This window comes from Bufo gargarizans, chromosome 7 (assembly GCF_014858855.1).
Source record: "Bufo gargarizans isolate SCDJY-AF-19 chromosome 7, ASM1485885v1, whole genome shotgun sequence".
Classification (NCBI taxonomy): domain Eukaryota; kingdom Metazoa; phylum Chordata; class Amphibia; order Anura; family Bufonidae; genus Bufo; species Bufo gargarizans.
In genome coordinates, this window is record NC_058086.1 from 25,417,095 (window position 1) to 25,434,614 (window position 17,520).

General features: G+C 45.4%; 1 protein-coding gene across 6 annotated transcripts in view; it reads left to right on the forward strand.

Moving 5' to 3' along the window:
* The window catches only part of LOC122943480, a 43,825-nt gene that overhangs the window by 11,617 nt on the left and 14,688 nt on the right, over nucleotides 1-17,520 (forward strand). For 2 of the 6 annotated variants that reach the window (XM_044301249.1, XM_044301246.1), the window contains exon 2: nucleotides 6,389-6,528. The gene's annotated coding sequence lies outside the window, so the exon portion shown is untranslated. Of the gene's footprint in view, nucleotides 1-3,996; nucleotides 4,101-6,205; nucleotides 6,290-6,388; nucleotides 6,529-16,450; nucleotides 16,529-17,053; nucleotides 17,130-17,520 lie in introns of those variants that run through there. The other 4 variants (XM_044301250.1, XM_044301248.1, XM_044301252.1 and 1 more) reach the window with 4 other exon arrangements.

Here is a 17,520-nt window from a genome sequence, read left to right on the forward strand (position 1 = left end):
AGAGAATCCACCGTGAATCCTAAGAACTCCATCCTCTGAGCTGGGATGAGGCAGGACTTCTCTCTGTTGAGGAGGAATCCGAGACCCGAAAGCAAGTCCGCCGTCCACTGTAGATGTTCCAGTAATCCCACTCTGGATTCGTGCATCAGAAGGATGTCGTCCAGGTAAATGATGAGACGAACGCCTCGAGTCCTCAACCATGACACGACAGGACGCAGCAACTTGGTGAAACACCAAGGAGCTGAAGACAGCCCGAATGGCAGACAGGTGAACCGCCAGATCTCTCCCTTCCACCTGAATCAGAGCAGGTCCCTGGAACGAGTGGCCACTGGGACCGTCAAGTAGGCGTCCTTCAGGTCCAGTTTTACCATCCAGTCCCCAGGAACTAACAAGTCCCGTAGGAGGTGGATCCCCTCCATTTTGAAATGACGGTAGCGAACCACCGCATTCAGTGCGCGAAGAGTGATGACCGGTCTCATCTGACCACCTTTCTTCTGGACGAGAAAGATATTGCTGATCACACCCCCCCAAGCAGGGGGCGCTCGCTCTATCACCTGCTTGTGCATGAGGGAGCGCAGCTCCACGTCCACTAGAGCGCAATCTGAGCGTGACAGGGGAACAGGCGGAGGGGAGGGAACGAGGTATGGCGACCCCGTGAGCTCTATGTGGAATCCCCTGACCGTGGCCAGCACCCAAGGGTCTGATGTGATGAGACTCCAAGCGTGGGAAAAGAGACGGAGTCTGCCCCCTACACAAGGTACCATAGAATCCCCAATCTGGGGAAGACTTACCCAAGGGTCTGCGATGGCTCGGGTTGCCCCGGAAGGAACGAGAACGCCACTGATTTCCTCTGGTGGAGAAGAAGGGCGAGGGGTTGCGCTGATCCTGGAAAGGAGGACGCTGTCCACCGGAACCTCTAGATGCGCCACGGGCCTGGAAACTTGCACGGCCGGACAGGCGGCCCCTACCACTGCCGGGCCGATGAGAGACCCGTCCCTGGAACACCCTGCGCATAGACGCTTGGGCTTTGTCTAACGCGGTAAAGGTGCCCACGAAACGGCTCATATCCTTAATAAAGGACTCGCCGAAAAGGAGACCCTGGGCCTCCTTTCCCGCTTCAGTGAGCGCCAAATTTGCCAACTTGGGGTCTATCTTGCGCCTCTCAATCGCCACAGACGTATTGGCGTTGCCTGTAAGGCATATGGCCCTCTGGGTCCATTCCCGGGGTCTATAGGGGATCCCTCACTCCTAGCCGTCTCGGCCATCTCCAAGATCTTGGTCAGTGGACCAAATACATCCAAAATCTTGTCCTGGCAGCTACGGAGCGCTGAATCCAGGCCCTTTTTTGGGTTCCAGCCAGTCTTGGCTAAAAATTGCGCCATCTTGGGATCCACTAACGGGGTGTCACACACCTTATTGGGTACCAATGGTCTGGGACACTCAGCCCTAAGCTTGTTGCGCAACTCGCGGCTAAGCGAGTGACGCACCCAATGCTCCAAATAAGCCCCCACATGGGGGGAGGGAAGCCATTCCGCCGAACGAGGGTGATGCAACGACTCAGGGTCGAACATTGGTTCGCCAGAATCGTCCAGCACGACCTCAGAACGGGTAGCGTTGGAAGACAACGCCACATCCTTGGCTGAGGAGGCCGCAGTAGCGGAAGTCGAGGGGCCCTGCACTGGGGGGGCGACATCCTCCTCTGTCCCGTAGTCGAAGTCCGCAATTGCCTCCTCGTCTGATGCTCTATCAGAGTCAGACAAATCCGGTGATTGTGCTCTAGCGCACTTCCATGTCCGCGCCCGTTCTGCCTGGCGGGAAGAGGCCCTTTTCCGTGAGCTAAGCACGGTCTCTGGGGTGGCAGGATGCGCACCAGTCAAAGTCTCCTGGGACACAGGAGGGTCATTAGAGGTAGGCTGTGGAACGGCAATGGGGTTTTGCAAAGGCACACTAGCGGGTTGGGCGGACAGAGCCTGGGTGATAGTCTGTGACAGTATGGACGACATGGAACCCATGGCTGCCATAATTGCATCGGACACAGAGCGCTGCAGGGCCAGCGCCTGTGCATCCACCTCAGTGGAGATGTGACCCTCGGGGGGAGGGGGGCCTGCTGGTAGTATGAGGGGGAGTAGGTGCCGACATATCTATAGTATGGCCGGATGGAACAGATAACTGGGGCTGATTCTAAACCCACTGGGCCCAAATAGAGATCACCTGTGAAACACGCTGCCGCTAACTAGCAGGGAGAGCAGGAGCCGCCGACCGTGCCGCGCGCAGGAGACAAATGGCCGGAAGGACGGGAGGCACTGTAACTCCGCCCCCAGGAGCCCGCGAAATTGCGACAGCCTAGACCAAGATGGCCGCCGAGATCTCGCGAGATCTCGCGGCCGGTTACAGAAGCCGTCCAAGATGGGCGCCGAGATCTCGCGAGATCTCGCGGCCTCCTGAACCACCGAAGCGCCGGGAATGGCGCCGCCGGACAGCAGAAGGGAAGGGCCCGCCCCCAGACACCCGGGAAGCACACGGACGCTCCGGTAAGCACAAAGGCCGCAAAATGAAGAGGCCAGGTAGCCGCCGCAAGCGAGCACTCCCTGCAAGAGGGAGAAAGGGTAGATGGGGAGAGCCGCAGGGGAAACGCAAGTGGAGGCCAGCTAAGCGCGGGAATAAGCGCAAAGGAAAAGAAATCGCCTGCCCCAGCAAAAGGCAGGCAAACAAATAAAATGGGGAGCGCTGCAAACAAGCAGGGTTAGTCACCCTGGGGCACGCAGCGCGCAATAGACATCTAAAACACCGTTAACAATAGCAGAGAAAAGATGTACTTAGCTTGGCAGCAGCAAAGAGAGAGGAAGAGCCATAGGAGGAGCGGCCTATTATAGGGGCCATAGGGGAGGGACATTGGTTGCTATGGTTCCCTGTATGTTAATTTTTTCTCTTTGCTGCTATTGGTGGTTCAGTAAAGAAGGAGAAAGCAATATGAGCCTCCGTGTCTTGCTGTAAAACTCAGGATCAGTACAGGATAAGTAATGTATGTACACAGTGACTGCACCAGCAGAATAGTGAGTACAGCTCTGGAGTATAATACAGGATGTAACTCAGGATCAGTACAGGATAAGTAATGTATGTACACAGTGACTGCACCAGCAGAATAGTGAGTGCAGCTCTGGAGTATAATACAGGATGTAACTCAGGATCAGTACAGGATAAGTAATGTATGTACACAGTGACTGCACCAGCAGAATAGTGAGTGCAGCTCTGGAGTATAACACAGGATGTAACTCAGGATCAGTACAGGATAAGTAATGTATGTACACAGTGACTGCACCAGCAGAATAGTGAGTACAGCTCTGGAGTATAATACAGGATGTAACTCAGGATCAGTACAGGATAAGTAATGTATGTACACAGTGACTGCACCAGCAGAATAGTGAGTGCAGCTCTGGAGTATAATACAGGATGTAACTCAGGATCAGTACAGGATAAGTAATGTATGTACACAGTGACTGCACCAGCAGAATAGTGAGTGCAGCTCTGGAGTATAACACAGGATGTAACTCAGGATCAGTACAGGATAAGTAATGTATGTACACAGTGACTGCACCAGCAGAATAGTGAGTGCAGCTCTGGAGTATAATACAGGATGTAACTCAGGATCAGTACAGGATAAGTAATGTATGTACACATTGACTTCACCAGCAGAATAGTGAGTGCAGCTCTGGAGTATAATACAGGATGTAACTCAGGATCAGTACAGGATAAGTAATGTATGTACACAGTGACTGCACAAGCAGAATAGTGAGTGCAGCTCTGGAATATAAAGCAGGATGTAACTTTTGCTCAAAGTGTTCCATTAATTCTATATATATACTGTAGAATGGTGTTTAGAGGTGGGCCACTTTAAGGAACTGATCACAGTTGGTTTACTTTACTTTTTGGATCGTACAGGATGTCCTGACACATTTGCTAAACACATTGATATTGCTGTCCCCATGTACTTGCAGTATCAGACTGACTGGTTTATTTTTGCCCTGGGAATGGACGGCGCAGAGAAGCTGGATACAGAAGTATTTGAGCAGGAAGCACAGCAACGCTTTGTGTAATCTGCGGTAATAAGACAGATATATCCGTGCTTTATTACATCAATAGGGAACTGAAAATCAAAGAAAAATTAATATCACAGCCACGACTATAGAACAGAGATAGTGGCAGGCAGTCACATATTACAAGCTAACACAGCCCTTAAAGGGAATGTATGTTTAAAATATAAAAAAAAAAAAAAAGTATGTCATTTTTAATTTTCCATGTCACTATTTATATTTAAACAAAAACTATAAAATCCTGCAGTTTTCGCACTGGCCACTAAGCCTAATAATAGGCGCCACTTCTTGGTCTGTACAGATCACTTTTTATGCAGTTATCTGCTTATCTGTCATTGTAATCCTGCCTGTCATGATATCACCCCTGCGTATAGATAAGACAGGATCCACCATTCACAATAGGCGATTGTCAGAGCTTATCTATTCTATCCTTGTACAGTGACCTCTGCGCAGGTCACAGAGCATACCCACAAAACTCTCCCATAGAAGTCAACGAGGCCCCTCCCCCCTGACCATTGTGTCTATGGCCCACGGGGCGGCCTTAAAGCAATGTTTTAATGCTTTGTAAATGCTGTTAAAAAAAGCTCAGGCAAGATGGCCGCCACCATAATCATGTTCAGGAAATGGAATAAAAAAAATCTGCAATCAGAAAATAAAAACAGATTAGATAAAAAAGAGATGTGTCACTATCTAGCAGATAAAATGTTGGTGACACATTTCGTTTAAAGGGGACCTCCACTTTAAAGGTCCATGCATTGCTGTGTGCACAAACCTTGTACGGTGGCACGTGGAGTTCTTGTGGGTCCAAGTCTGTGCCGCCAATAGGGGGTGCAGAGCGTGCAAAATCAGTGGAGTATGGCATGGAAAATGCTAGTTTATTTTTCTAGATTCGACCTGCCCCCATGGGAAGTAGATGGGGGAACCACGTGGGCCCTCGTCAGGCTCTGCAAAACCGGCGGATTTGGTGCGAAAGATTCAAATTGGGGTTGCCGAAATCCATGTGCTTACCCCAAAATAGCCCCATTCTTTGAAATCTGCCACGTGTGAATATTCTGGCAGGGAATTGTATTTTGAGCAATTTCCCACCCTCTATTACCCCTATTGCTCCCTCTATAGGAAGGATGGAGTGGAGCCGTAGCACAGTAATGTTCCTCAGTTACTAAGACTGTCAGCAGATTACATACCCTAATAAGTGCCTATCCGTCAGTTAAATGCTCTGGACACCTTCGAGGCAATTTTTTGCTCTGCATTTTACTCATTTTGGGCAAAAAATATATTTTTTATATTAGTCTTTATTAAAAGTTTTCAGCCGTTTGGGAGTTACAGGGGTTCAAAATCAGTCTGTTTGCAAAGTATCACTTCTCAGTCCCATCATTATTGCTAAAATCCTATTAAACTGATAAGAATATGGCTTAAATGAGTGATTATGAGGTCAGGAAATCAGAGATAAGGCTTTACATAAGCAGTCAGCTGACGGGACTAAGAAGAGGTCCTCTACAAACAGACAGATTTTTAACCCCTGTACTCAAAAACAGCTAAACATTTTTAATAAAGAACAATTTAAAAAATTAATGATTTTAGCAAACAATGAGTCAAATGCAATGATAAAAAATATTGGCCCTGGCGGCGACCATTATCTTTAGGGTAGTTTTTAGGTTCAACCTATCTTGCTAATTCATTTTCTTAATATACCTTTGTAGCGTTTTTCTAATGCAGAGCTCCAGATCCCCTGTGCAGGCTATGATAATATTGTGTCTACCTGCAGCCACCACTAGAGGGAGCTCAATGCATGCAAAAAAAACAAAAACTGTTTGCAGTGAGCTCCCTCTAGTGGTCGCTGCAGGCAGACAGAACGTTGTAAGGATAGTCTGTGCAGGGGATTTGGAGCTCTGTATCAGAAAAACGGAGCTCTGACTGCTATAAAGATGTATTAAGAGTGTATTCTGCACGGAATTTGGTACTTGAAAAAAAAATCACATTCACCTTTACTCCGTTATTTTATTCTCCCGGAAGCTCAGCAAAGACAGATTTATCGTTACTACATTCCTTCCTCCTTGTAAGGCGAGCTGCACAATATCTTGTATTCACCTGTGTATTCCGGGGCATGCAGAGCAGCGCTCTTTGTGCCGGGAACGCCTCTGTTTGCATAGGTTATCCTCATCTTCTGCTCTGTTTGCACAAAAGTTACTCTACAAATGGTAAAGCAGCAGGTTGGACGCACTTAAGGGCGATGACTTTGCCTTAGTAGGACCCCTCCCCTGGTTGGAGATACAGTCGCTGTGTTGTTTTCTCCTTAGATCCGGAGACAAAAGGCTCCGTCGGCGGTGGACGTCCATCCCCGGAGGCTGGAAACAGAGGAGAGCTGGAAGGTGACGGCGCAAGGAAAGCTGGAAGACTGCAGAATGCTGGAGGTGTATGAGGAAGAAGGTCACTGAAGGTGGGTGCTGAGGACTAACCAGGGTCTGGGTGCTTCCTTACATATGCAGAGTCAAGGAACAACTTTCTATTAAAGGGGTATTCTGGTTACAACAACCTTTAGTGTGACCGGTCATGAGAACGGGGGTCCCGTGTCCCTTGTTTGAATGAAGTGATATTGGAGCATGCACACCATTCATCTCTATGGGACTTCGGACATAGACAAGCACTGTAGTCTCCAGCAATCCCATGGAGATTAACGGTGTGCATGCTCGACTAGTTTACGGGGGCATAGGACCCTCATTCTTATGATTGGTGGAGGTCCCAGCCTTCAAACCCCCCTCTGATCCTGTACATATGGGATGACTTATTCTAACCAGAGAGCCCCTTTAAGATAGAGACAGCAATCCAGACTGTCTTCCTTACCCTATCTTCTGATTATGATGTATTCCCCCCCTCCTCCCATCAATAATTTAGGTGGTACCACTGAATCTGGCTCTTGTGTAGGCATCTGGATCTGACCCTGATACTGGTTCTGGGTTCTAACTTTAGACCTGAAGAACTTCGCTTGGACGCGATGCAAAGAGTCGTCTATCAGTCCTGTAGAGGTCTGACTCTGTGGACCAGGGCGGGCTCATTGTCCAGGAGTCACACTCATCACTGGGTGGCTTTCCTCCTAGACCCTCAGCAGATTACAAGTATGACCTACAGGTACCAAAGTCTTCGGGCCATATGGATGAATGGGGCAATTACAGTACTGCTATCAGCCACGCTTATATATACTGTATATACTTATCAGCTTCCTGATAGGGACAATGTACATCAGGTATAACCTGTATATAATTATATATGTACAGCCGGTATAAGTTATACATCTTCTTGTATATAGTGATATGGACCGTGCTGGTATAACCTGGGCATCTCCTGTATATAATTATATATGTACAGCCGGTATAAGTTATACATCTTCCTGTATACAGTGATATAGACCATGCTGGTATAACCTGGGCATCTCCTGCATATAATTATATATGTACAGCCGGTATAAGTTATACATCTTCTTGTATATGGTGATATGGACCATGCTGGTATAACCTGGGCATCTCCTGTATATAATTATATATGTACAGCCGGTATAAGTTATACATTATCTGTATATAGTGATATGGACCATGCTGGTATAACCTGGGCATCTCCTGTATATAATTATATATGTACAGCTGGTATAAGTTATACATCTTCTTGTATATAGTGATATGGAGCATGCTGGTATAACCTGGGCATCTCCTGTATATAATTATATATGTACAGCCGGTATAAGTTATACATCTTCTTGTATTTAGTGATATGGAGCATGCTGGTATAACCTGGGCATCTCCTGTATATAATTATATATGTACAGCTGGTATAAGTTATACATCTTCCTGTATATAGTGATATGGAGCATGCTGGTATAACCTGGGCATCTCCTGTATATATTATATATGTACAGCTGGTATAACCTGGGCATCTCCTATATATATTATATATGTACAGCTGGTATAAGTTATACATCTCCTGTATATAGTGATATGGACCATGCTGGTATAACCTGGGCATCTCCTGTATGTAATTATATATGTACAGCTGGTATAACCTGGGCATCTCCTGTATATAATTATATATGTACAGCTGGTATAAGTTATACATCTTCTGTATATAGTGATATGGAGCATGCTGCTATAACCTGGGCATCTCCTGGATATAATTATATATGTACAGCTGGTATAAGTTATACATCTTCTTGTATATAGTGACATGGACCATGCTGGTATAACCTGGGTATCTCCTGTATGTAATTATATATGTACAGCCGGTATAAGTTATACATCTTGTATATAGTGATATGGACCATGCTGGTATAACCTGGGTATCTCCTGTATATAATTATATATGTACAGCTGGTATAAGTTATACATCTTCTTGTATATAGAGATATGGACCATGCCGGTATAACCTGGGTATCTCCTGTATATAATTATATATGTACAGCTGGTATAAGTTATACATCTTCTTGTATATAGAGATATGGACCATGCCGGTATAACCTGGGCATCTCCTGTATATAATTATATATGTACAGCTGGTATAAGTTATACATCTTCTTGTATATAGTGATATGGACCATGCTGGTATAACCTGGGCATCTCCTGTATATAATTATATATGTACAGCCGGTATAAGTTATACATCTTCCTGTATATAGTGATATGGAGCATGCTGGTATAACCTGGGCATCTCCTGTATATAATTATATATGTACAGCTGGTATAAGTTATACATCTTCTTGTATATAGTGATATAGACCATGCTGGTATAACCTGGGCATCTCCTGTATATAATTATATATGTACAGCCGGTATAAGTTATACATCTTCCTGTATATAGTGATATGGAGCATGCTGGTATAACCTGGGTATCTCCTGTATATAATTATATATGTACAGCCGGTACAAGTTATACATCTTCTTGTATATAGTGATATAGACCATGCTGGTATAACCTGGGCATCTCCTGTATATAATTATATATGTACAGCCGGTATAAGTTATACATCTTCCTGTATATAGTGATATGGAGCATGCTGGTATAACCTGGGTATCTCCTGTATATAATTATATATGTACAGCCGGTACAAGTTATACATCTTCTTGTATATACAGGGAGTGCAGAATTATTAGGCAAGTTGTATTTTTGAGGATTAATTTTATTATTGAACAACAACCATGTTCTCAATGAACCCAAAAAACTCATTAATATCAAAGCTGAATATTTTTGGAAGTAGTTTTTAGTTTGTTTTTAGTTTTAGCTATTTTAGGGGGATATCTGTGTGTGCAGGTGACTATTACTGTGCATAATTATTAGGCAACTTAACAAAAAACAAATATATACCCATTTCAATTATTTATTTTTACCAGTGAAACCAATATAACATCTCAACATTCACAAATATACATTTCTGACATTCAAAAACAAAACAAAAACAAATCAGTGACCAATATAGCCACCTTTCTTTGCAAGGACACTCAAAAGCCTGCCATCCATGGATTCTGTCAGTGTTTTGATCTGTTCACCATCAACATTGCGTGCAGCAGCAACCACAGCCTCCCAGACACTGTTCAGAGAGGTGCACTGTTTTCCCTCCTTGTAAATCTCACATTTGATGATGGACCACAGGTTCTCAATGGGGTTCAGATCAGGTGAACAAGGAGGCCATGTCATTAGATTTTCTTCTTTTATACCCTTTCTTGCCAGCCACGCTGTGGAGTACTTGGACGCGTGTGATGGAGCATTGTCCTGCATGAAAATCATGTTTTTCTTGAAGGATGCAGACTTCTTCCTGTACCACTGCTTGAAGAAGGTGTCTTCCAGAAACTGGCAGTAGGACTGGGAGTTGTGCTTGACTCCATCCTCAACCCGAAAAGGCCCCACAAGCTCATCTTTGATGATACCAGCCCAAACCAGTACTCCACCTCCACCTTGCTGGCGTCTGAGTCGGACTGGAGCTCTCTGCCCTTTACCAATCCAGCCACGGGCCCAGCCATCTGGCCCATCAAGACTCACTCTCATTTCATCAGTCCATAAAACCTTAGAAAAATCAGTCTTGAGATATTTCTTGGCCCAGTCTTGACGTTTCAGCTTGTGTGTCTTGTTCAGTGGTGGTCGTCTTTCAGCCTTTCTTACCTTGGCCATGTCTCTGAGTATTGCCCACCTTGTGCTTTTGGGCACTCCAGTGATGTTGCAGCTCTGAAATATGGCCAAACTGGTGGCAAGTGGCATCTTGGCAGCTGCACGCTTGACTTTTCTCAGTTCATGGGCAGTTATTTTGCGCCTTGGTTTTTCCACACGCTTCTTGCGACCCTGTTGACTATTTTGAATGAAACGCTTGATTGTTCGATGATCACGCTTCAGAAGCTTTGCAATTTTAAGAGTGCTGCATCCCTCTGCAAGATATCTCACTACTTTTGACTTTTCTGAGCCTGTCAAGTCCTTCTTTTGACCCATTTTGCCAAAGGAAAGGAAGTTGCCTAATAATTATGCACACCTGATATAGGGTGTTGATGTCATTAGACCACACCCCTTCTCATTACAGAGATGCACATCACCTAATATGCTTATTGGTAGTAGGCTTTCGAGCCTATACAGCTTGGAGTAAGACAACATGCATAAAGAGGATGATGTGGTCAAAATACTCATTTGCCTAATAATTCTGCACGTAGTGTAGTGATATGGACCATGCTGGTATAACCTGGGCAATGTATTGAAAACATTATATATGTTTAGCTGAAATGAATTGAGCATCTTTAATCATCTGGAAATATATTACTAGAATACATGGCCGTCTACCTCTGAGTTGCTCTGATGTCGCTGCCACTGAATTCAGTGTAACTGTAATACATACTGTATGTATACGGACCTTCCTATATACTGTGATTAGGGCACTGTTTGTATAACTTGGGTTTTCTGTGCTCTTTGCTGAACAGTAAAGCTAAGTTTTGTGCGTTTATAATATACTGATGAATTAGCAGGTAGCATGGGGCTGAGATCAAAGGAGGGAGCAAAAACCATCACCCAGTTCAGTTGCCAATAGTCTTTCTTGTGGTATATGGCAATACATACTGTTCGTACTCATAGGTATAACTATATGTAACCAGGTGCAAGAATACTATAGTATTTAGCTATTATTCCTGCCAAAGCAACAAGTGATCGTCCAGGTCACTGGCGTAACCTTATAATCTAACCTTATCTTAATTTTTTTTTTTTAAATCAGATCATTTTTATTGAACATTTTACAGTGTAACTACACGTTTTATCATACTACGTACAAGGATGACATATAGACATATTGTCCATACGGCTAATAACAAAAAGGACACCAAACTATGTGTAGTAATCAAGTTTCAATCCAACCCCCCCACCCCTCCCATCCCACCCCACCCTAAAACCTTATCTTAATTTAAAGTGGTTCTCCGCCTTTTATCATGGTGTCATTTCCAAGTGCAAAATTCTGTGCTGATTAATTTCTTACTATATCTTGATAGCGGTGGAAGCTCCAAATCCCCTGCATAGCCATAGAGTTAAATGATAGAATTCTGACTGCCTGGAGCCACCACTAGAGGGAGCTGAATGCACACAGAGCGGGGATGAGCGAACTGATCCTAACGAATGGATTTGTCTCATTAGCTAGAGTTCTTCACCAGTGAGGGTCTGTCTCCAAAGCTGAAGAAGTGCCCGCCTGGCTGTTGATTGACAGATCCGGGACATCTCATCCGGCCCTAACAATTTTGGCCCTGCTCCACTGCTCCGAGTCGCAGCGTAGACGCCGAAGCTCAAGTTCACTGCACATGTCGGCGCATCTTCTCCTGTGGGGCTCCTCAGAGGTGAAGAACTCTTACTAATGAGAGGAATCGATCCAATAGAATCGGTTCACTCATCTTTGATATGGAGTTATTATTGAGTTCTTTGTAGAAACAGTCTGCACCCAGCTCCTGAGCCCCCTCTAGTGGTGACTGCAGGTAGTGTAGAGCACTTTCTTCTCTCTGCATTTTGCAGATGATGTCAAGTAGCCTTTGGGCGTCTGTCAAGCTCTGCCCTTCCACCTTTTGGCACTGGATGAAAATAAATATGTTGCACAATGAAAAAGCTGCTGTTTCCCGATTCCTTTCCTCTTGCCTTGGCACAAACGTTTATACATTGGCAAGGTGTCAAAGGTTTCTTTCACCTGCCGGTTACCTTCATACCTGTTCTGTATTTCATCCTGGTATGTAGACCTGGTGGCTCCTAGAATATAAACAGAAAGGTTTCCTATGACTAAGGGCTCATTCACACGTCCGTGCCCATATAGCGGGCCGCTATTTACACCGGCCGTGTGAATCCCATTGACTTGAATGGGTCCACAATCCGCAAGATACGGTGTGATGTGGAGCGGAGGCACAGAGCAGAAACGCTTCCGTGGGCTTTTTGGTCCGTGCCTCCACACCGCAAAAGATAGGACATGTCCTGTCTTTTGCCATATATTGTGGACCCATTCAAGTCAGTGGGTCTGCGCCGCAATACAGGATTCAACCGGTGCCCATACAATGCGATCGCAATTTGCGGTCCGCAGAACAGGCACGGACAGCTTACGTTTGTGTGAATGGACCCTTAAGGAGTAACTAAACCTTTGTTACAATTTTTAATATGTTGTCCCTAATGCCCTAATAAGGGTGCTTTCACACTAGCGTCGCTGGATTCCGGCAATCTGTATGCAAACGGATACCATTTGTAGACCGATGCGGATCCGTCTCACAAATGTATTGCAATACCGGATCAGTCTCTCCAGTTGTCATCCGGAAAAAAAGGGATCCGGTATTTATCTTTTTCACAATTTTAAAGGTCTGTTCATGCACAGACCGCAAAACCGGATCCGTTTTTTCAGAACACTTAGGCATTAATGCATTTCAATGTAAAAGACAAGTGTTCCGGAATTTTGGACGGAGAAAATACTTTTCTCCGTCCAAAAACCGTACAGTGACTGAACTGAAGACATCCTGATGCATACTGAACGGATTGCTCTCTATTCAGAATGAAGGACGAAACTCAATGCCGGAAAATAAAAACGCTAGTGTGAAAGTAGCCTAAAACTATTACCGATATACTTTATTAATCGATTTTTTTATTTATTTTTTATACTTTTACTTCCCTAAAGCGCACCATTCCCTGGTGGGATCCTGCTTCGGCCTGCTCCGCTAAGCTAAGTGCTGACATGCAGTTCTCTCGCTTAGCGGAGCAGGCAGGAGCCCGGTCCGCTCAGCTAATCCGGGCATAGTACATGGGTACAGGGTACCCATGTGCTATGCCAGGGGTTAGTAATCCTCCAGGGAGCACGGGCAGGAGCAGCAATATATACGCTCCTGCCCGTACTCACAGCGCTGCTGGAGCCCCATTAATAAAATGTGTACTCCGTTGTCACGGACGTTCCCGCGACAGGTGGCAGGAGATCGGTGAGACTGGCAACACGTGGTTTAATCTGACAGGTTTTCCTTGTAGACCAGTCGGTGTATGTGTTGTTTCTGGTAATGGGCACAACCCCTTTGAAGTTAAGTCTTTCCTTTCCCTTTGTATTTTGTTTTGGTTCTGTGTTTTGCATTTCCCTATTGTTTGTATTAGGCCTGAAGGAGACTCCTGTTCGTCCTTCCTTTTGGAGGAACAGGTAGTTTCGTCCCTGCCATTACTACCAGGGTCCTATAGGGCTAGATAGGACTCTAGGTCTTCCTGCGTATGAACTCGCCTACCTCTGGGGTCTGTTCATACTGGTAGTCAGTCAGGATTTTGGTTAGGGTTTCACTAGGAGGTGTCCATCTTCCTTCCCTAGTTCTCAGGCCTGATTCCCTGTTCCCCCCCTTCCCTCCTATGCTCGGTGTGGTGTTTCCCTCCCATACCGAAGTGTGACATCCGTACACCGCTGAGCTGTCAGCGGTGTACGGAGAACTGAGTTTTAAGCGCACAGGGAATGGTGCACTTTAGGGAAGTAAAAGTGTCATAAAAATAGAAAATTGATTAATAAAGTGTATTACAAATAGTTTTCTTAGTGCATTAGGGACAACTTATTAAAAATTGTAACAAAAGTTTTAGTTATTCTTTAAACTTAAAATGAGTACATGTGTGCGATTCTGGAGCCCATCCAGTCACCCTGCAGTGTCCCTAAACAGGTTACCTCTCTAGAGTCATAAACTATGAAAGCAGTGAACTGTGTGCACCCAGGGCGTCTCCTGCTCCCTGTAAATAGTCGCTCCAGGAAAATATGTCATCATAAAATGAAAAGTTCTGCAATGTCTATTAAATCTTTTTATGATGATCCCTGCTTGTTGTCAGTGAACAGGAACATTCTTGCTTAGGCTACTTTCACACTTGCGTTCGGTGCGGATCCGTCTGGTATCTGCACAGACGGATCCGCACCTACAATGCAAACGATGGTATCCGTTCAGACGGAACCGTCTGCATTATATTTCAGAAAAAAGTCTAATTGTTAGTCTGACGGATCCGTCCTGACTTTACATTGAAAGTCAATGGGGGACGGATCAGTTTGCAATTGCACCATATTGTGTCAACGTCAAACGGATCCGTCCCCATTGACTTACATTGTAAGTCAGGACAGATCCGTTTGGCTCCGCACGGCCAGGCGGACACCAAAACGCTGCAAGCAGCGTTTTGGTGTCCGCCTCCTGAGAGGAATGGAGGCGGAACGGAGCCAGACTGATGCATTCGGAGCCATTATAGTCAATGGGGACGGATCGGTGGCACGGCGAAATAGCGGAAGGACGGATCCGACATGGTGAACAGCCTGTCGGATCCGTCCTGCCGCAAGTGTGAAAGTAGCCTAATACATTTGTGACAGTAGGCCTCATGCACACGACAGTATTTTTTTGCGGTCCGCAAAACGGGGTTCCGTTGTTCCGTGATCCGTGTCTGTTTTTGTTTCCGTGTGTCTTCCTTTATTTTTGGAGGATCTCCAGACATGAAGGAAAGTAAAAAAAAATCTAAGTCAATTTTGCCATGCAAATAATAGGGAAAAAAACTGACACGGACGCCCGGGCGCGGATGACAATCTTGTGTGCCTCCGTGTTTTTTCACGGACCCATTGACCGTGAAAAAAATAGGACAGGTCCTATTTTTTTCACAGACTGGAAACACGGATCACGGACGAGGATGACAAACGGTGCATTAGCTGAGTTTTCCACTGACCCATTGAATGTCAATGGGTCTGCAGAAAACCACGGAAAACGGATCAACGGACACGGGACACAACAACGGTCGTGTGCATGAGGCCTTAGGGTGAGTTCACACTAGCGTTAGGGATTCCGTTATGGCTTTCCGTTATAACATGGTTAGGCTCCATTCACACGTCCGCAATTCCGTTCCGCATTTTGCGGAACGGAATTGCGGACCCATTCATTTCTATGTGCGGCCCGGATCCAGAAATGCAGACCCGCACTTCCAAGTCCGCAATTCCGATCCCCAAAAAATAGAACATCTCCTATTCTTGTCCGCAATTGCGGACAAGAATAGGCATTTTCTATTAAGTGCTGGCGATGTGCGGTCCGCAAAATGCGGAACGCACATTGCCGGTGTCCGCGTTTTGCGGATCTGTGGATCCGCAAAACACACACAGATGTGTGAATGGACCTTTATAACGGAAAATAACGGAATGTCCAGATAGAATGCAAAATGGAAGCCTTTAAAAGGCATTCCGTTTGCTTTCCGTCCTAATAGAAGTCTATGGGAAAGCATAACGGATCCGTCTGGGTCCTCTCGACAGGACTTTGTTTTCCGTCTTGCATAACGGGACCCAAACGGATCCGTTTTGATTCCCATAGACTTCTTTTAGGACGGAGAACAAACGGAATGCCTTTTAAAGGTTTCCGTTTTGCATTCTGTCATAATACAAGTCTATGGGCAGTCTTTGCCATCCGTCCTTCGGTCAAAGCCATAACGGAATCCCTAACGCTAGTGTGAACCCACCCTAATGGATTATCTAGACCGGGGAGAAGTATTAGGGCTAGACAGGTTTTCAGCCCCTAAATATAGATAGGTGCTCTCATTGACTGACAGCAAGCAGAGATATGATATTGAAAATAGTACAGAATAGAAATTTTGTGATGTTCCATTTCCACGTTTTTTGGGGGTTTTTTCTGAGCGTCTTGTTCCGTGTTTGGACTGTGTTCTTTGCCTCATGGTGGACCGCTGGTAGCTGCAGCGTTGGAAAGTGGGGTCTTTTAAAAGGCGGGGGTTTTATTTAGTTTTTTTAACACTCTGCTGCCTGCCCCTGTAATTTGAATTTAAAAAAAATCCATTTGCTGCAAATTCCATGACGAAAGGTAAAATCTGCATTTTTTTTAACATGGATTTTGTTGTAGATTTGCCGACGTATTGCAAAGGGGGAAATCAGCACAAAGAATGGACTTCCTACAGATTTCTAATGTCAGGTGTAATTTTTTTAAAAGGTGGGTGATTTTTTTACTTTTTTACATTTTTTTTCTAACACACTGCTGCCTGCCCCTGGAATTGCAATGATCCCAGACAACCCCTACATTCGCTGCAAATTCCATGGCAAATCCGAGGTAAAACCTGCATGTGTCACTTCCAGTTTTTGGGGCTGATTTGATGCAGTTTTGCCGCAGATCTCCGCCTTGCATTGAAACAATTGACATGCTGCGGATTTCAAAATCTGCAAGGTAGGTCCCTTTCTGCACGGAATGAAAAAGCAAAGTGTACATGAGATTTGTGCAGGTACTGGATTACGCGGCGTGTTTGCCGCACGAGAACAAAATGTGCGTAATCCGTATTGAGTGGAGGTAGCCCAATAGCTTTTGAGACTCGGTGCTCTGGTTTAGCTGGTGGCGGCACAGAAGCTCGACAGTCTAGGAGCTGACTATAGCTATGCAAATTATTTGGCAGTGGATCAGATGCAGGGCATAGAACTTTAGACATTGTACACCGCCTCAGTTCCTTAGGTGAGCTACTCAAGACCGGGAATGATCATTGTCCTCTCTGGGAGGTACGAGGCATGAGATCCCTGAGAAGTCCATTAACCGCTCCATAAAGGTAAGCCAACAGTACAGAGCGGAGACTGACGTCTAAATAACCCAGGTCCTGGGAAATGACTGCTCATCTTTTATTATGTGCCTCCTGTTATTATAAGCTACTGCGGAGAAGTCACCTGCCAGCGATCGGCTGCCCGCGTCTCCAATGTCGTCCTCCAGCGGGAACACTGCAGCCATTGTGCCTCGGTTTAACTGTGTTGATCTAGTAGGTGTGTAGACAACGATTGGGACTCGTCTCAAAGGACTCAATACAGAGCAGACAAGGTTCCTCTCATCCAGCCTTAGGGCTCATGCACACGAACGTATTTTCTTTCTGTGTCCGTTCTGTTTTTTGTTTTTTTTTAGGACCGTATGTGGAACCATTCATTTCAATGGGTCCGCAAAAAAAACCG